This window comes from Sebastes fasciatus, chromosome 5, assembly GCF_043250625.1.
Source record: "Sebastes fasciatus isolate fSebFas1 chromosome 5, fSebFas1.pri, whole genome shotgun sequence".
NCBI classification, from domain to species: Eukaryota; Metazoa; Chordata; class Actinopteri; order Perciformes; family Sebastidae; genus Sebastes; species Sebastes fasciatus.
In genome coordinates, this window is record NC_133799.1 from 12655239 (window position 1) to 12673877 (window position 18639).

General features: G+C 38.5%; 1 long non-coding RNA gene across 2 annotated transcripts; it reads right to left on the bottom strand.

Annotated features, from left to right (window-relative positions):
- Nucleotides 1–11359: 11359 nt before the first annotated feature.
- On the bottom strand, nt 11360–18335 carry LOC141767634 (uncharacterized). 2 transcript variants are annotated; one of them, XR_012593902.1, is made up of 3 exons: nt 18044–18335; nt 13452–13618; nt 11360–12370 (listed from the first exon to the last, which is right to left on the bottom strand). It is a non-coding gene; the product is annotated as an uncharacterized LOC141767634 (long non-coding RNA). The 2 variants fall into 2 exon arrangements; XR_012593903.1 differs by lacking the exon at nt 18044–18335 and adding an exon at nt 14278–14690.
- Nucleotides 18336–18639: the final 304 nt, after the last annotated feature.

Below are 18639 nucleotides of genomic sequence, written 5' to 3' on the forward strand. Positions count from 1 at the left end.
ATGAGATAGACTTTTCTCCTTTTCTGTGAATTATCACTTCAGGAATAATATAAAAATTGCATTTTAATATATTGGACTATTGAAAGTAAAGGTGATTTGTAGATAATATGTGTTTGTAGCCATGAGCAGAAATATTTGTGAAATATCACTTCAGGAATAATATAAAATTATGTTTTAATATATTGAACTATTGAAGGGTAAGGTAATTTTGTAGTCAATGTGTGTTTGTAGGCAGACAAATGTGGATGAGACTATAGTTATATATTGAAGAACTCATCATGTGTAGACCTACATAAGAAAGTATTGGGTCCAACTTGACTTAGTAGTCACATTTTATCATATTTGTCTTTGTTTTAGTCATTTATGTTTACCTCTCATCTCCTCTTTCCTTCATTTCCTTTTAATTCCCCCTCCCTCCCCTTCTTTCCCTTTTTTTCCCCTCCCCTTTTTTTCTTTTTTTCTCCTCTCTATTTCCTTGTTTTTCCACCAATAGGCTTGCACATTGATGGAGAACCACCCTCCCACTCTACTGATCAGTGTAACACAATATAGGTGTGCAAGCTCCTGCTGAATGCTCACAGTGACCCTGATGAAGACCTATGTTGGTTGCAACGCCTTGGTCATTTTAAACAATTATTGCCATGTAAAATACATTTTAATTTTGTTCAAACACTACAGGGTGCCTTGGACTATTTTTGAGGAAGACTTGCATTTTGTACTTTTTTGAGACCATATTCCACCCATGCAATGATCCCTTCACAAGGCTGAATGAGCCCAATACACCTGAAGGATCCAAAGAGCACCTGTATGTGATTACCATAAAGACCCAGCAGCGCTTCTACTCTATTGTCTTCAGAAAGGAATTAGTTATGACAATCTACAGCATCCACCACCCAGTGCTGAAGGAACTCAACCAAGCTGGCACAGGAAACGGTGGCCTATTGATCATAGTTGTGCTTCTGGTTGCAACACAGCAGATATGCTGCAAGTGGCAGATACTTGGTGGCTTAACTAAACAGACACTGAATCAAAGATGAATCATCACCTCGCATGGGTTGATTTCCTTTTGTATGACTGACACAGAAGTGGAAACAAGTTGATGACTACCACTGATAGCAAACTGCTGAGAGCACAACAAGTATCAGTTAACAGCACAGTGTGCTTTTTATCAATGCTACCTTTATATTTTATCAGGTGACACTCAGGTGAACTTGGCGTAACGTTGTGGATGACTGCATTTGAATGGTCATGGTTCAATTGCAGAACAAGCCTACATAGAGTAAACAGTTTATGTGATATTCTCTGTAAAAACAAAGTCATATGTGTCAATTATTAGCCATTTGTTGGCATTTTATTTGAACATGTTCTACTAAATGTCATTTGTATCTACAATTTATTCCTTTTTGCGCAACTCTGGTGACATCCAGTAGTTTATAAATGTTAACATTACAGAATACTTACCTACCAGTCCAATGGTGGCTGACAATAACATCATGCAATCTTAACAAAACTAAACTATATTGTATTTGTTTAGACCTGGTTTAGTAATGATCTAAAATACCTGTGGATTTATGTTTCTTGCTTTAATGTACCTTTAATTATGTGTAGAAAAAAAGAATGGCCCAAGTTTAGCCCCCATTAACTTTTGCCTCTGTATCATATGAATTAGAGGGAAACTCTGGTAGTCCATTACTCTTTTGCATCAAAAAGTTTCTATTATTCAAAAGTTTAATTTTCTGTCCCATTTCTAGTTTTTTTCAGATGATATATTAGAAGTGCACTGACCACATTTGCCAGCTTTGTTCCGGTCTAATGCCATTCATAAAAGATGTAGTTACAGTATGAATACCAGACTCTGTTCTCTGGTGACGTTCATGAAGAAGACAAAACCAAATGAGTCATCTGAGTGGTTGAAATTAGATTGAACATTCCACTGACGCTGTGGTTAAAAAAATATAAAGATAGTCCTCAGACGTGCTCCAGTTCATGCACAGATATTAGTTATTATTTAAGCCACATATATATGCTTATCATGTTGCAGACTTTTCTATTGAACTCCATACCCTCTTCCCTGCCCCTCTGGATTACACTTTGATGGTTTTATATTACATTTTATTTCAGGTAGACACACCAAAGAAGGATCATACACACCTACCTGCGTTGCAAAGGGCCATGTTTATGTTGTGTATGTTCAGGATGTCTCATCATCTGTTCGAGTTATAATGCACCATCAGCGGCTGATCTTAGGCCTATGCAGTGTCTGATGGGTTCATTGTTATAACTTGTCCAGTGAATTATGTAGTGTCTACCATTTAGAATTCATACTTATGTGATTTTACAAATAAGTGTTTTTCTCATACAGCCACAATGAAAGCTGCTTTAGATGTAGAAAAATCATTTTTCTTCTCAGTCTTCTTAGTGAGTTTTCTGGAGTAGAAACCAATGGGCTTAAGTATCCAAGATGACTTATACCCAATAAGCACACAAAGCTAACTAGTTGTTCAGGGAGCACAAAGTTAACTTCAGTGGCGTTAGCTTTTGCAAAAGAGCTAATGTCCAGATAGATGACGCTACTTAAAGTGAATACAAAAATACTCTTTAGCATCCTTACGTTTTGTTCTATGTTAACTCTCTATTCAAGTTGTATTTACTTGCTTCATGTTCTGGATCTTTTGGCTGTATCACACTCTCTTCAATTGCAGTTAAAGATCAGCCCATTCATAAGAAAAGGCGTATGAATGCCACAATAATGCGCAAGGCATTTATTGTGCAATAAGAACACCTTTCTTGATTTCTGCGTGTCATTTGTATGCCACATAGTCTGCATTGACTGAAATGTAGCCACATCCGCGTATAAATGCTACGGTAAGAGTTAGTGACATAGAATAAAAAGCAAAAAAGACCACTTGTGGTGGGTGGGTGGGGAGGTGGATGTGTCCAACAAACACCAGACTTTTAACATGTTTTGTAAGTAAAGTTAGTGACATTAGTCATGTGACGATTGTCACGTGTTTTACGGTGATGTTTGCAATGTGTATTCCGTAACTATGTTCTAAACCTAACTAAGTGGTTTTCTTGCCTAAACCTAACTGCGGAAGTTTGCGTGGTGTACAAATGACACGTGACTAATGACACACAGAATGTCTGTGTAATGTCTTGCTATTTATACGCTTTCCTGTGAGAATGGGTTGTAAAGTTTGAACAGTTGTCTTAAAACTGTAGATGGTCAAACTATTATTTGTTTACAACTCCTTGTCCGTGTTGACTTCAACTGCTGATGAAGTGTGATATGGTTGAAAGGTCCAGAACAAGCGATTAAGTGGACCTTAGTTTGCTCAACTGCTTTTCCCAATGTCAAGAATGAAATGACCTGCCAGTGAACTTTCCTTTAACAGGAGGACCAGTCTTTTCATTCTCATTTCACTATGAGAACAAACACTGACAGCAAACTATCCAACCAACTATTACATACTCAAAATTCAGCTGTTTGTCTTCTGGCAATATCTCTTTCGTACGATTTTGCAGTGGGTGTTCACAACACCAGAATTCCCCCTGATTGTCCGTAATACCCCAGTTTCATCAGGCTACATGTATAACACCAAGTTCTGGACGTTTTCTGATGCTCTGTTGTGACATTAACATTACAAAATAATGGAAAAAGTCATGAGCTATTTCATCAGACTAGGCCTGGCTGATCGACAGGAAGTATGCTTCGTGAGATATGAATGCTTACAGCAGCAATAATGTACTGCAATGCAACTGAAGACCATGGAGAAGTGTAGCACTTTCACTTTTGTTTGATTTGTGACTAGTGTACTGCTTAGCTCCACTGTAGAAACACAATATGGTTATCCAATAAAAAAAAAATAATCACTGTGATCACATCTTGGCAAGCTTAATTAATAATTATAGCTTTCCATGTACTGCACACTGTATTCCATATGTGTGTGTTCTGTACTTGTTGGTCTGGGAAGGGCAGCCTATTAACTTTTATCGAACCACGTTTAGACTAAACTAAAATTGGCACCGATGATTGTGTGTGTGAGTCAGGTAAATGGAGACTTTCTGCTATCTGAGTCATCATACACACAAGCTTATTATCAGGGAGAGGCCTTTTAAAAAGCCACATGAAATACTGTATAAGTAGTATTCTCTCTGAAGGACACTTAACTCTAGTTCCAGCGTCTGTGTTTACTTATGGAAATTGTTTCTGCAAACCACGATGAATGCCGATAAACCCAAAACAAATTTGGTCCCCGGAATAATTAAGCACTTGACATCCCATCATGCTCAGGGTCACGCATTGAAGTGCTACAGTTGTAGTGGGAGGTGGGGGGAGAGCACACAGAGCAAATTCTGTTGATCTTGCTGAGGTTTCACGAGGAATACTAGCTACAGTAATTAGTCTGCGTCGGTGTGACCCTGTGTGTTCATGCCTGAATCCCTCTGGTGCCTGAAACGAGCTTTTCGATCACGCTGGGCTAAATCATCAGTATGAGTGACAAGTGCAAGAGAGTGACCAGCTGAGCTGAAGGGGAGGAAGCGAGGACTCCCACTACTCTTTTCTACATCAAAGCATTATATTTCTGCTAAAATGAACAGAAAGGACTTATATGTTATTGTAGTAAAGTTCCCTAGTTCTCCTTCTTAGACCTAAAAAAATCATTTTGTGAGTGATATCCTGTCGTGCAGAAAACAAGTGTCTGGTAGGAAAATGTCATTCAGTCCGATGAATCATATGCCAAAGGAAGTCCTTGTCTAGGTTTTTGTTTCTCACGGATGAGAAGTCTGATGAAGGATGGCTGTGTTACAATATGAAGTGTTTTGTTGTCACATGGTTTAGGTCTATTGAACCCCTTGAAGTGTCAGGTAAATGCTCATAAATACACTCTGCTTGACAATTGAGCTACAGAGAATGGTTTTATGTGCAAAAAAAAATAACATGCTATCCCAGTCCCCTACTATTAATCCAGTTTAGCACCAAATGGTGGATTTCTTGCGATTGCTCCAGTAGAGTTTCAGAATCTTGAAGCTATTGTGGTGGCCTAATTCTACACTAATGATCAATAGTGATGTATATTTGATGTTCTTTGTTTGACATGTATTGTTCTTCTCTTCCTGTTTTTTTCATGGTGCAATGGATATGTGATGATGTCACTTCCTCAACCAATAGGGATGGCAGACACTTCTAATCATCCAATCACATTGATTTGTTGGTGTTTAAAAGAACACACACCACCATTTTATCTTCTTAATGTCCCGATGAAGGTCCTTGTTGACCGAAACGTTGACTAATAAAGCAGAGAAAAGTGTGTGCGGGAGCAAGTCATTTTTTTGAAAAAGTACATATTGGAGGGTATCTACTCCCATCACCACAAACAATTTTGAGAATGTGCATGTTTTCCTCTCCTAATTTCACACTAAGACATTTGTATTTTGGAGTTTCCATTTTTATGTGGTTGTTCAAGACAATACAAAGCAGCCAAAGCAAAAACCAAACAAAAATTGCATCGCAAGCAAGTGAAACAAGAGTGATCAGCAAATTTATCAGCTGCTGTGTGTAGAAGTTGTTGCCTTTTGAAAGTATAGCACCTTCTTCCAAGATGCAATCTGTGCTTCTTTTCTCCGAAGTGATTCTCTCGGATATCTATTGTTGAGAACCAGCGCTGTCCACACTGACTGACAGGGCGAGGTATCAGTGTCGCAAGCGTTTCACCAGAAGACTGTGTGGAAGTGAAACAGCTTTCGGTAGCCGAGGGATATGAGGCCGGGCAGATTCAGGGGGAAGTCAGACTGACAGGTTCCTATTATGCCTTCCACTGTCCCCAGACAGAAGTCTCTGCTTCAAGCGTCACACTTCAATTCCTGCTCTGTTTGAGTGTCAGCAGGAATATTCAACACACTGCACTGACCACATTTTCCTATTTTTTTATACTGTAGTGTAATAAAGGATGCCATTTCTCATAATTTGTCAACAATTCATACAGCAGAATGAATATGGATAAAAAGCCTGAGCAAATATGGAAATCCTATATCCAGAGCTCAACTCAAGCTTGGCCCATTTTTACTTTTGAGTGACAGCATATATAATTGACTGACTTAATAAGCTATAATTACAGTAATTACAGTAGCCTACTGTACATTGTTCATATAAGTCATATACGGTGTAGGTTCACATATGTCAAATATATCAAAGATACAAACAATGTCAAACCTGTAAAATACAGTTCCCTATGCTAGTTTCATTTGACACATTGACACTTACACCTGTAGTTAAACCTCCTGTACAGTTAAGCTGTTTTTTCAAATGAGGCTATTACTGTACATTTGATAAGACCAGTTATTTGTCTCCATCTAGTGGTCATGTGTACACACTGATTTATAAAGATTATATGCACTGCAAAGAGTGAGTGAGTAGAGCAGTTTCAGTGTGATGCAAAGCTGAATTACTGACCACTGAATTATTTCACATGCTAAGAATCACCAGTATATCAAATTCAGCATCATCTCTATAAAGATTCTCATTTGTCCAGGTCACTAGATATGTAGTAGTCTTACATCCAAGAGGCTTCATCAATATGGAACTGATTGGTGAAAATGTCCTTTTGACCAAACAGACAAAGTCCAGTTGCTTTAAATGAACTACTTACACTTGTGTCATGTAAAACTATAGGGTTCCTGTGCTTTAACAAGACAAGGAGAGAACTCTTTTTTTAAATGATTACATTATGCGCTGAATTTATTACATTATTCAACTTTTGTTTTGTTACGTTTATAATGCAATAATGTTCTCATAATGTAATAACGTATTACATTATGAACAAAACTGTTATTATGTTATGCGCTCATGTGCTGATTATTACATTATGAGCATAGTTATTACGTTATGTGCAGTTCTTACGTTATGAGTTGCTACGGGGGACCCATAGCTCCATAGCACTAGTAGTGGTAAAAAACACTACACTGGGTACCTTTAATCCCGAGAGGGAAACTGACCCTGTTGTGAGAAAAATAAGTTGTCTATGTGATAATCAGTGTGCATCTAACTTTTCAGTGTTGCGCTTTGACTTGATGAAAACAATGTGAAATATTGATTACAGAATGGTACCCTAAGGCTGCAGGGTCTTTCACTTTGTTTCTCACACAAACACACTGGCAGCACACTGGCTGGGAGGAAGCTGGAAGAGAAAAACCTAAGATTATAAGATAGTAGAGGGGGAAAAAAAACAACTCTCACTCTTTCATCACTCCTCCTATACCTTTGAAGGCCCGGTATTAAAGCACTTGAAGTTGGCCACAGGAGGAGTTAATCTCTGGGAGTTTCTGCATTGAGACAGTGTAAAGTTTTCTCCTCTCCGGAAGAAAAAACAGTTTGTGGCAGTCAGCAGACTCGGTTGCCTTATCTCCCACCCACTGCGAACTCTGCCACTCGCGTCTCCCACGAGCCCGAAGTCCCCGGGGGCATTATCTCAGCCTCTGCTGCTCACATTACGTTTACCTGCTGGGGCTTCGCTGCCTCCGAGTACTCCCCTCTCTCTCCCCATCCATCTATCCATCCATCCGTCCATCTTTCCATCCTTCTTCTCACCCTGCTGTGCTTCTTTCTTCAATCACTCCCTGCCTTCCTTCTTCCCCCTGTCCTTTCAAACCTGTCCCCAAATGTTTGACTTAAATTCCTGCTTTACTCCTTCCTCTGCCTCTCCTAATACCCTCTCCCCTCATATTTCTCATTGTCCCCTCTCTACGAATCCTTCTTTATCTCATTACTGACTCCATCCTTTCCTTTTTTTCTCCCTTCTTCTAATACTCTTACCTCCCTCGCTTTTATTTGTTCCTTCCCTCCCCCAGTTCTTTCCATCAAGCCTCTGCACTGCTTTTTCTAATGACAGATTCCTTATTTTCCGTCCTTCTGTGCTTCCCGCTTTTTGACCTTCCCCACCGAACCCTTCCTATCCTATCCCATCCCATCCTATCCTATCCTATCCTATCCTATCCTATCCTATCCTATCCTATCCTATCCTGAGTATTAAGCCCCTGCTGAGTTCCAGCAGGGCCAGAAATACAATCAGATAATGCCGGACCTCCAATCAGACTAGCAGAAGTTAGTTCTCGGCACAATCGCTTGCACAGAGTAGTACACTCTGCAGACGCACACACAAACTGTCTGTGTAAGGTCCAGGAAAGGTTTCTAGCACACTCAAACCCACACACAAGGTCAACAGCATAACATGAGGAGCATGCACACAGAAAAAAAATTTGGCAAAGAAATGTAATAACACTCTTTGCTATTAACATCATAATTGTTCAAGGTGCACAGTGAAATATGGAGAGAGAGAGCGAGAAAAAAAAATTCAGGCTATACAGGGAGTTCATTTTTTATTGGCAGAAAGAAATTAACATTGTTATATCTCCCCTGAAGGAGAATTGTATGAATATGTGTTTTCCATCAAATGCACTGGCACTGAAAACGTAAAAAGTCTTAATTCCCATATCACCCAGCTTTCAGGGAGGTTTTATGTTAATGTCACAGTGGGTAATGTCTGTGGGTATCAAAGCACATATTTTGGCTTTGCCTCAGTCACAATAATATGTTCCCAAAATTTGACTACTTTCACCCTGGTTGTTAAATGGCTGATTGGATTAAGGTGACCAGATCCCAACAAACCAAATTTAGGACAAAGAGTATGTGGGACAGGTTACTATTGCTGAGCGGTATAGTCTAACATTTTTATATAATGTCTTTAACTTAAAAAAAATACAAAATTAAACATTTCTATTCTGCCCTTTAACTCGTAACATCTGCTTTGCCCTCTGATTAAGACTCACATGTATATCTGTCGCTTCATGATGTATTCCCCCCCAACAAATTTCGCTAAAAATTTCTCTTAGATTCACCTTCCACCGGCTTCACCCAGTTATAAGTAATTTCCCAGTACTGTATTTTGTTGTAGCTGCATTTTATTTTCTTTGAGGTAGTTTCCATCATAAATGGAATCCAAAATCGAACCATCCTAAATCTGCATACTTTGTGACTTTGTGGTGACTCACAATTTTCCTCGTTGGCTGTAGTGTAGCAAAGGCTCATATTCATATTTAACAGAAAGATGTGAGAGTGGCGTCTCAAGAAAGCAAATAAACATATTGCCCCAAAATGCATTACTATTACTTGAAATATAAAGCATGTAGGCATCAAACTAAAATGGCTTTAGGATACAAACTGAAGGATTGTTCTTCAAATGCTGAACAACAGGAAGTTAGTTATCGAGATTAGTGTAGACGTAGATATGATGTGCGTGGTTGATCTTGATCTCAACACTGTGTCATAGATGCTGCTTGATAACATCAGTTGACTTAATTCCCACTGGATGTTTCCTCATTGTGAGCCAACAAAATTGGACCCTCCAATGTTTTTGGGGTCACTAATGGGCTGTCTACTTTAACAGCGATTCACTGTCGTTTACAGATGAGAAATCATGCCGATGAGTCACTCTACAGAAAAATCTTAAGAAACATAATATTATACTTGTCCATGGAACTATAATTCACTCATAAACTGGGAATCCTTGCTGGGACTTTTTTAGGCTGAGTAACATATTTTATTTTTAGACTGTTTGTGAAAACACCCCCTGGAGACTTAACTTCTCTTTTTGTGTTAATAACTTAAAATGTTATTACTTTTCATGGCAGGCTGTGGTGCAGTGGTTAGAGGAGGGTTTAACAGCTAAATCAATAACATTAAGGAGCACCTTAGCACAGTGGTGGATGAAGTACCTGAAAGTGCACTCAAGTAAAAGTACAGATATCTAAACAGAAAATGACTTTAGTAGAAGTCACCTATTAGAATATTACTTGAGAAAAGTCTTAAAGTATCTGATATTTACTGTACTTAAGTATAAAGTAATTTTCTGATATTAAACATACTCAAGTACAAGTAAATGCTGTTAATAAAAAAACTGAGATTTATGAAGCTTATTCCTCTTAACATGTACACCACTTAAAAGAATGGAGGCTACATTAAACATGAAGAAAAACAAGGTCTTCAAAACTTAAAGGATTTAAAGAACAAAATCCAGTTTTTCCTTCCCTCATAGTTGCATGTAGCATGATCTGACATGCAGCCTGCCTGGACTTGAGCGGAAATCAAAACTTAACTACGAGCACTTTGTTTGCACTTACTCATCACGTGAATGATCCAACTTGCAAGCTAAGACCACTGACTTGCCAAACCTGCTTGCTTGCAATAGTAACAAAGATGGTTAGGGGAAATATCGGAGTAAAAGTATACATTTTATTTAGGAAATGTAGTGGAGTAAAAGTGAAAGTTGACAGAAATATAAAATCTCAAGAAAAGTAGAAGAAGAGTACTCCCAAAAAATACTTAAGTATTATTACTTCGTTACAAACAAACAACAAAGTATTATTACTTCGTTACCACTGCCTTAGCATATATATATATATATATATTTTTTTTTTCTTTTGTGGCTCTTACATTCTCAATCTCAACCCAACATTTTAACCATTGCAACTAAATGCGTAACCCTAACCCTTACCCTAACCTAAACTTAATTCTAAGCTGAAACTTAAACCAATTCTGAACCCTCAAACAGTCCTTTGAAGAAGTGAGGACCCGCTAGTATGCCCTCACTTTCCAATAATGTCCTCACTTTGAAGGCCTAAAACTCATATTGGTCCTCACTAAGATAGATATACAAGTACACACACCCACACACACACACACTCATGTGTGCAAAACATTTGCATACACACATACTCGTAGATACAACCATTTGTTAATCATCATATTCAGACAAAACCAGGTTTTCCTGTTACAAATTCTGGCCAATTGCTAGGATGTACTTGCTTTTATTGTTTTAATCCTTTTGGGGGAGTAATATATTAATCTCTTTTATTTTTCTATATAGTAGTTTCTATTATAATTATTTCATCTGGATGATTTATGTGATTCATGTTATACATTTGACTGATTTTTTTGATTTGTGCCTGTATACTCATCTTGGTGTTTTTGCCCTTGAAGGCTTGCCTTGTCCCTTATGTGGAGGTATCAGACAGTGTTGTCCAGCTCTGCTCTGATTGGTCCGGTTTGATTGGTCCTCAATCATGCATATCACAACCACCTGAGTGATGAGTGTGTTTGTTGTCTTGCTTGTTCTCCTTTATGATGGTAGTTTAACAATGCCTGACGGAGATCTCTGCTCGATCACAATGTTGCTCTTTTAAATAAAAATAGCTGGAAGCCATCAGTGCACTGTGCAGAACTTTTGTCTGTTTATTTCACCTTCAGTTTGCTCTTTGATCCAGGACCTGTAGATGTTTCTTGGATGTGTGTACCTTGTAATCTGTGTGTCCTCAATCATACTAATCAGCTACAACAGCTGCAGGACTTGTCCAACAAAAACAACACAGCAAAGTTTTAGTTCAAACACAATATTTACTGTCAAAAATAACTTATTGAAGAGCAGGGAGTATGAAATGTTTTGAAGTTGCCATTATGGGATGTGGATTAAACAAAAACAAAATTACAAAAGTGATAGATCACAGATTAAAAACAGTACTGATTATTCATATATCCAACAATATAATAACAGGTTTGGATTACATACAAGCACATAGAATGTTGTTTGTTAATGTTTCATATGAGATCAATTATAATAATTAAATATAATGAATTTTAACTGATGATGTCATTGGGATTGAGGTTCATATTGGACAGTTGAGTTTTTGTTCACGGGATATTGTGTGGCTTTGAAATTGAATTCTTCATAAATTACATAAGCCCTTCTTGATTAGAATGAATTTAATGGTACAAATTATTAATTTGGGAAAAAAAAATTATAAACATTTTACTCTTGATACTTGCCTTTCCAAACAAAATTCAACCTTCCAGAACTCAATGTCAGCCTTTTCTTGATTTAAAGGCCTTTTTTTGTGCAATATAAAACAATTCAAACAAAAAATGACTTCAAAAAACTGCTTAATGCATTATTTAGATCATGTATGGCTTTTAGATCCTGTCAATCCTTATACCGACAGCTCTGTATCTCCTTTCACTTCTGCTTCCTCTGACAGACAAGCCCTTTTTTGTTTAAACTGAGATTCTAAGGAGAGTCGGCTGAAGTGCAGAATCAATCACTCGGAGAGGTGTCGGACGGGCTTTTTTCCCCTCACGCTGCTTTCATTGCTGTTCAGCCTGTTCCAGGACGGCTTGGTACATTTCTGATTTCAGAAATCGCGGATAACAGTCGTTTTCCATCAGGCCGTATATCAGTCTCTGCGCCCTGTCGAAGCAATTTGGCTCCGGCTGAGAGAGATTTTCACTGATTCCTTTTCTCGTCACACAGTCAATGTTTATCTGTGTTCAGAAAACAGCAACTTTTATTTCACTCATGAGTTCTTTCTATTTGGAGATATTTTTTACATTATTATTCTTGTTGAGAAAGTTAAGTGCATGTTCAAATAGTAAGACAAAGAAAAAACATGTAGAACTAAGCAACAAAGAAAGTAAAGGTGGCCTATGATAGGCGTTTTTCCTGGAAGACATTTAGACTTGCCACAGTAGGAAAAAAACACTGTTTTAAATAATTAAACTAATCATGGCTGAATTCCATTTAGCTGCTTTGATTTCAGGTTCCTGGTATCGTGCAGGCTGCCTAACATCACTCTCACTTGGAACACTTGAATATAATGGTACCAAGTTTTGATACTACCTTAAAGATATTGAGTACCAATACAATGTTTCCTCATACATCGGTTGTATGATAACTTACGAAAAGTTATTGCACATTTTTTGTGCATTTTCCCATGAACGTCCAACAACTTGTGACGCATGTGTCAATTTCTGCTCCAGTCTTTTCGAAATAAACTTCCGTCTTCACAGGAAACAACTTGGTTAGGTTTAGGCAACAACAGGTATAGGAAAATATCGACTTGGTTAGGTTTAGGCAACAAAAGGTTTAGGAAAATATTAACTTGGTTAGGTTTAGGCAACAAAACTACTTGGTTAGGTTTAGGAAAAGATCGTGGTTTGTGTTCAAATAACACTGGAAGTGGCATAACTTAAGTACGGACATTACTTGACAAAAATGACTTAGTTAGGTTTAGGAAAAGATCGTGGTTTGGGTTAATATAACACTGGAAGTGGCGTAACTTAAGAACGGAAGTTACGTGACAAATAAATCAACATTGCAAAAGTCCAGTGTTTCTGAGAACAGTCTGACCTATAGTAAGCCCTAATCGTTGGTGTTATTCATAACACCTGTGTTTCTCCTACAGTGACAAGTCAAAATGTCTGCTGGAAGAAAGGCCTATCATTGTATTTCATAGTAAAAGTGACTGTAGAGGCATAACAGTGACAACAAGCAAGCTGGCAATTGAGGCAGAGTTGAAGTTACACAGGTTTGACTTCATTCATGCCTCACTTTACAAAACCGTACCTGTCTCGGCGCATCAACTTGGACAAACTCTGTGTAGATCCTTTTGGCAGCAACCGTCATTTTAGTCTCACCGGTAATTTTCTTGTAGTCCTCACAGGCCAACCAAAATAAAAGGTTCTCCTCACTGTATTCTGTTCTCAAGAAGTCCTCAAACATCAGCTGGCCTGCTGCACAGAGGGAGCAAAACACTTTGAAACCACAACAGTTTCATTTCAAACATTCAAGTGAAGTTGAATTACGAGGGACTTGGCTCGTCTTCCACAATCATCCCTTTTTTCTTTTCTTTTTCTTTTTTTTTTTTTTACCTTAATTACAGGGTGTCTAGCCTGCAACAAAATATGCAGTAATTACAAATACTACAGTGGAAGACATAGGCTGGAACTGGTTTACAGAGCATTATAGTAGTGTAACCAAATCCACTATACATATGGATTAATGCGATGGGATAGGGGCGGCCGTGACGAAGCCTCGGTATTTGACACCCTGGGAATGAGATCAGGCTGACAAGACTCACAAGGTGAAAGCAATACCAGCCACACGCTGTCGCATATCACAATATCCTATGTAATATAGGACATTTACCAGCCTATTATTTACCCAAGCTCTGTACTATTATGGCTATTGTTCATAACTGTGCTCATGATTTCCATTTTGAGTAAAAAGCTACAGAGCCCCTGAAGTCCTGAAGGACAATATTTTTTTTAATCTCGTGTGCTCAATCTTGTGATGTCAAGATATTGGTCCTCATGTAAGAACATTTTTGTATTGCTATCCCAAAATTCAAAGTTTTCTTCGTATGAGTGTTCCAAGTTAGATTCAACTTAACTGCGTGAACTTGCCGTAAATTGCTTGTTTCCGCCTGATGAAAGGCAGCTGTTCATGAGGAGGTGTTTGTGAGATTTGATGATCAAACCTGATCAGATTTTAGTCATTTGCATAACTGACGCCCCTAAAATTGCCATATAAGGCCACTTGTTTCATTTGTGGGAAAGTTTCACTCACAAAATTTTTTTACCAAAGAGTAAAAAGACTTTACAGCCTCTGAACACCCACACAGGTGTTTTCAGTTAATCTGGTCGATCCGACCTCTGCTCAGGACTGTGTGGACGTGTTTAGACTAAGTGATTTACAGCTTCCCGAGTCTCCAGTATCTCCTTTATCATTCTTATTGATAGATGAAGATTTTTGACTGAAAAGATTATCATCATAGCTCCACCTACCTTCAACCTGAGCAGAGGTGTAATCAGCCAGAATAACTGAAAACACCTGTGTGGGGGTTTTTAACACTGGACTGATATCAGCAGACACATTCAGCTGTTCCAGTTGTGATAAAAGATGACCCAGAACAATTATACGAGCAGTGCTGCACTGTGACAGTCAGGGAATGGTTTGACATGAAGTTAGATACTAAATAATGACTAATGTGAGAGGTGGGTCAAGGGGGACGTGACAGTCCTGCAGATATCAGACTGGCGAATATTATAGTGCAAAGGAGGACAGGACAGAGACCTGCATTAAGTGCCTGAAGCAGCTGTCAGAGAATTTTCAAACCACTATCAACTTCTACAAGTTGTTCTGCTGAGATATGTCAACAAGAATGATCAATTTGAATGCACCGCCATGTTTCTACAGTAGCCCAGAACGGACAAACACTTATCTTTCCTGTTTGGGCCGGAGTCGATAACATTACTTGCTGCTGTCACCGTCGCACTCTCTCTCTTGCTTCACCACTCACTTACCACCTACACACGTGGCACACAGTAGAGGCTTCAGTTACAGCTACAATATGCAACCTCACTGTTCGAAACCGCCAGACCCACACTGCTCCTTTAAGTCTGTTTTAGTTATAGATTTTATGTAAGTTAATTTCGGTATCATATTTAACCTCCAAATGCATTCAGATTAAGGAATCATGATTACTAAATCAAACAAGAGTTGTTTTTTTCGCTTATGAAAAAAAAGGCAAACTATCTGTATAACAGGTCTGATACGAGAACATTGATGAATGTCACAGATTTCTCTCAAATCACTCATACATGCCGATTAAGAATTAATCTGTTGTCTGAGTAGTTCTTGTATGAGCCCAATTCACTTGTGCGCACAAGATATAAAAAAAACAGCCCCATCTTCTAAAAATTACATTCCCAAACAACAAAACTGCATTGACAATTATGTTTCAAGGGAAACATAGTTGGTCGCATATTATGTTTGTTTTTGATGTATCACAAATATGTTTATAAGTAATACTAGTCCATGGAAGTCTGCATAGGGAGGAGGGTTGGTGGATGGGTCAAACAAATACAGGACTTTCAACCAGAAGACCGCTGTTTTTTGTCCTGTGTGAATTTAAAAGTCAATTTAACAATTTATGTTAACCATGTGTTTAAAAGTGTTTAAAACTGCAGCCGTAATCCAGGAGAAAATACTTTTCCCTTGAAACGTATTTGAGAATGCAGTTCAGTTGTATGAGAACATAATTTTGTAAGACACAGGGTTGTAAAAAATATATTTTTTCAGGACTTTGGAGGTTCTGTAGAAAGTCTCATTAAAAATAGAAAATATTGAGTGACAATTGGATTTAACTAATATTGTTGATATGACATTTTACATTTGACAAAAACAAAAATACATCAAAGTCCACTGACATAACATGGTCTCCTAAAAAAAACGTTCCTATACAACAAGACTGCATTGTCAGCATTTCAAGGGAAGCATATTTTCTTCCAGATTTACGTTTGTTTTTGACGTATAACAAATGATAGTCCGCGGAGGTTCACGTAGGCAGTTGGTTGGGTCAGATGGGTTGGTCAACACAGGACTTTCACCCAGGAGACTGCTGTTTGTGTCCCGTGTGAAACCAAAAGTCAACGTCGGTTTGTTTAAATTATGTTCGTAACTTAAATAATGTGACAAAACGAGGGCAGACTGGATGCCACAGTGACTCACTATCGCCTCTCTACAAGTGGTATTACAAGACATGATGGGCCGGGGCTAGCTGCTTAGCATGCTCATATCAGTAGATCTCTGCAACACAATACACAGACGTCTTTGACATAACGTCAACACTGCAACTTCTTCCAATTCTGATGATAATGTTTATTCATTTGTTTAAGGTTTTAAACAAAAATTCTGGCCAGATCTTACACATTGCACTTTAAAGAACTTCCATGCTACACAGTTTTTTTTCTCAGAATCAGCAGCTTTGTGGTTTCCCCATTTTGTCTCCACTTTGTATTACCAGAAGATTCCTGACCTTGTGCTTTTTGCAAGAGGGACCCTGTTTACTGTAAACTACCTTGATCAAGGTCTTCCTGCAGCAGGAAGCATCGCACATTTGTGCGCACAGTTTTAAAATCAGGTGAAAATAGATTCAAAATAACCTGCTTTTAAAAAGAAAATAATTCTTAGCATTTTAGGAGAAAAACATGAGAGCAATGAGCTGTAGCTAAAGGTTAAGCCATTCTCTTATCTTTCACTCACATTCTCTCATCCTCAACATAGTCCTTGTTAGCTCAAAGAAGTCAGTGAACAAAGAAGACGGCGCCGCAAACGGTATTGTGGTGGATGTCTGGAGGCGCTTTAAACTTCAAAACCTTCAAAACCAAACCCTGCTTCCCGAAGTGCACTGCCTCAGCATCATATAATTGCACACACCTACCATATATTTCTTGTTATTTTCTCCAATACCTTTGTTAGGGGGACGAGTATTCATGGAGCTGTGATTCTAACGCAGGTGTAAAATACTTAGCACGTCTTCCGGTAGCACAAACAAAGAGCTAACTGGGAGCACCGGAGTTATTCACACAAATTGCTTTGCATAAATCACAGCCGGTGCTCTGACAGTAATTGACAGGAAACAAAATGTGTCCGGGGGCCAATTGTTCCCGTATACAAATCACTCTCGCCCCATATCTGAGCTTTCAATCATAGCAGCGGCGACCCTTTAAAATCAGACGTAAAGGCATATGAATGCCATCAAATTGCAACTGCCACATCCACAGCTATTTATTTATTTTTTTTGCTATTGTTTACCGATTTCTCACACTGTACGTGTCACTGCATTTCTTCACGGGGGAAATGGATGCAACTGGGACGCAAGACAAAATTTATCTTCTGGAGGACAGTTAATCTTCACTCAGGAGACAACAGGCTGAAATATTACAGATCAGCTGAATTCATTTCAGTGAAGTAATGAGAGGGGAGAGACAGCAGAAAGAGAGAGAAAGAGCCCATCTGCCCGTTTAGTCATTTTCGAATAGAGGCCGGGAATATGGTCAGGTGAAAGCCATCAGTGAGTGCCGGCTTTATAAATGAATAAGGGCTGGCTGGAATCACCCTATCTACCCTGGCAGCTCAGATTAGGCCTCTTATCTCCGCCAGTCTCATCCTCCTTACATATATCTCCAAATGGATTTGATAAACTTGAAGGAAGAATATATCCCCGATCCTCTAAAAAGAAGCCCGAGGGCAATTCAGGATGATATGTGGGGCCGAGCGGCAGAGAATTGCGAGGGTGAAAAGAGAGGATGGAGAATTGAGGGAGTGGCCTTTCGACAAAAGAGTGAGAGGACTGAATCCACAAGTGAGCTTACTTTTACACTCCAGAAGATGGTCGATTGACTCTCCCCATGACACAACATCATCAACAGGAGCCCTGCAAAGCAAAAACGAGCATCTTGTCAAAGAGGTGACGTACATATTGTGTAAAGGACAGAGGTGCATATCCTGTCAGTGAGTCATTTTAAAACCCAAACGTGTATCTATTTATTTATCACATCAGAGTAATTGATGTTTAATGTTAGAATCTGTTAATGTTTTAGTTAAATTACATTTTTTAATTAACTGACATTATGGGTTTATTAAAAAATATGGATGGCCACCTCCATTTTGTCATATTTCAAATTCTAGAGGATGATACTGATAACAACTCACATATTGGCTCTTAATTGAGTACCAGGTATCAGATAGTCAGTGCTGTCCACTGAAGGTGGGTTCCCTCCTGAACACACGGTTACATGGAAATAGATCATACAAATAGCAATTAAAAGTTATTTTCTTTCACTTTATGTTTGGTGAAGGAAGTATTCAGAGCTTTTAGCACACGTCATTTTTTTTAAAGTGTTGTCAGCGACAGGTTAGTGGTGAACATAGTGGAACATTAAGCAGCTAAAGAGCCTATTTTCCTCAA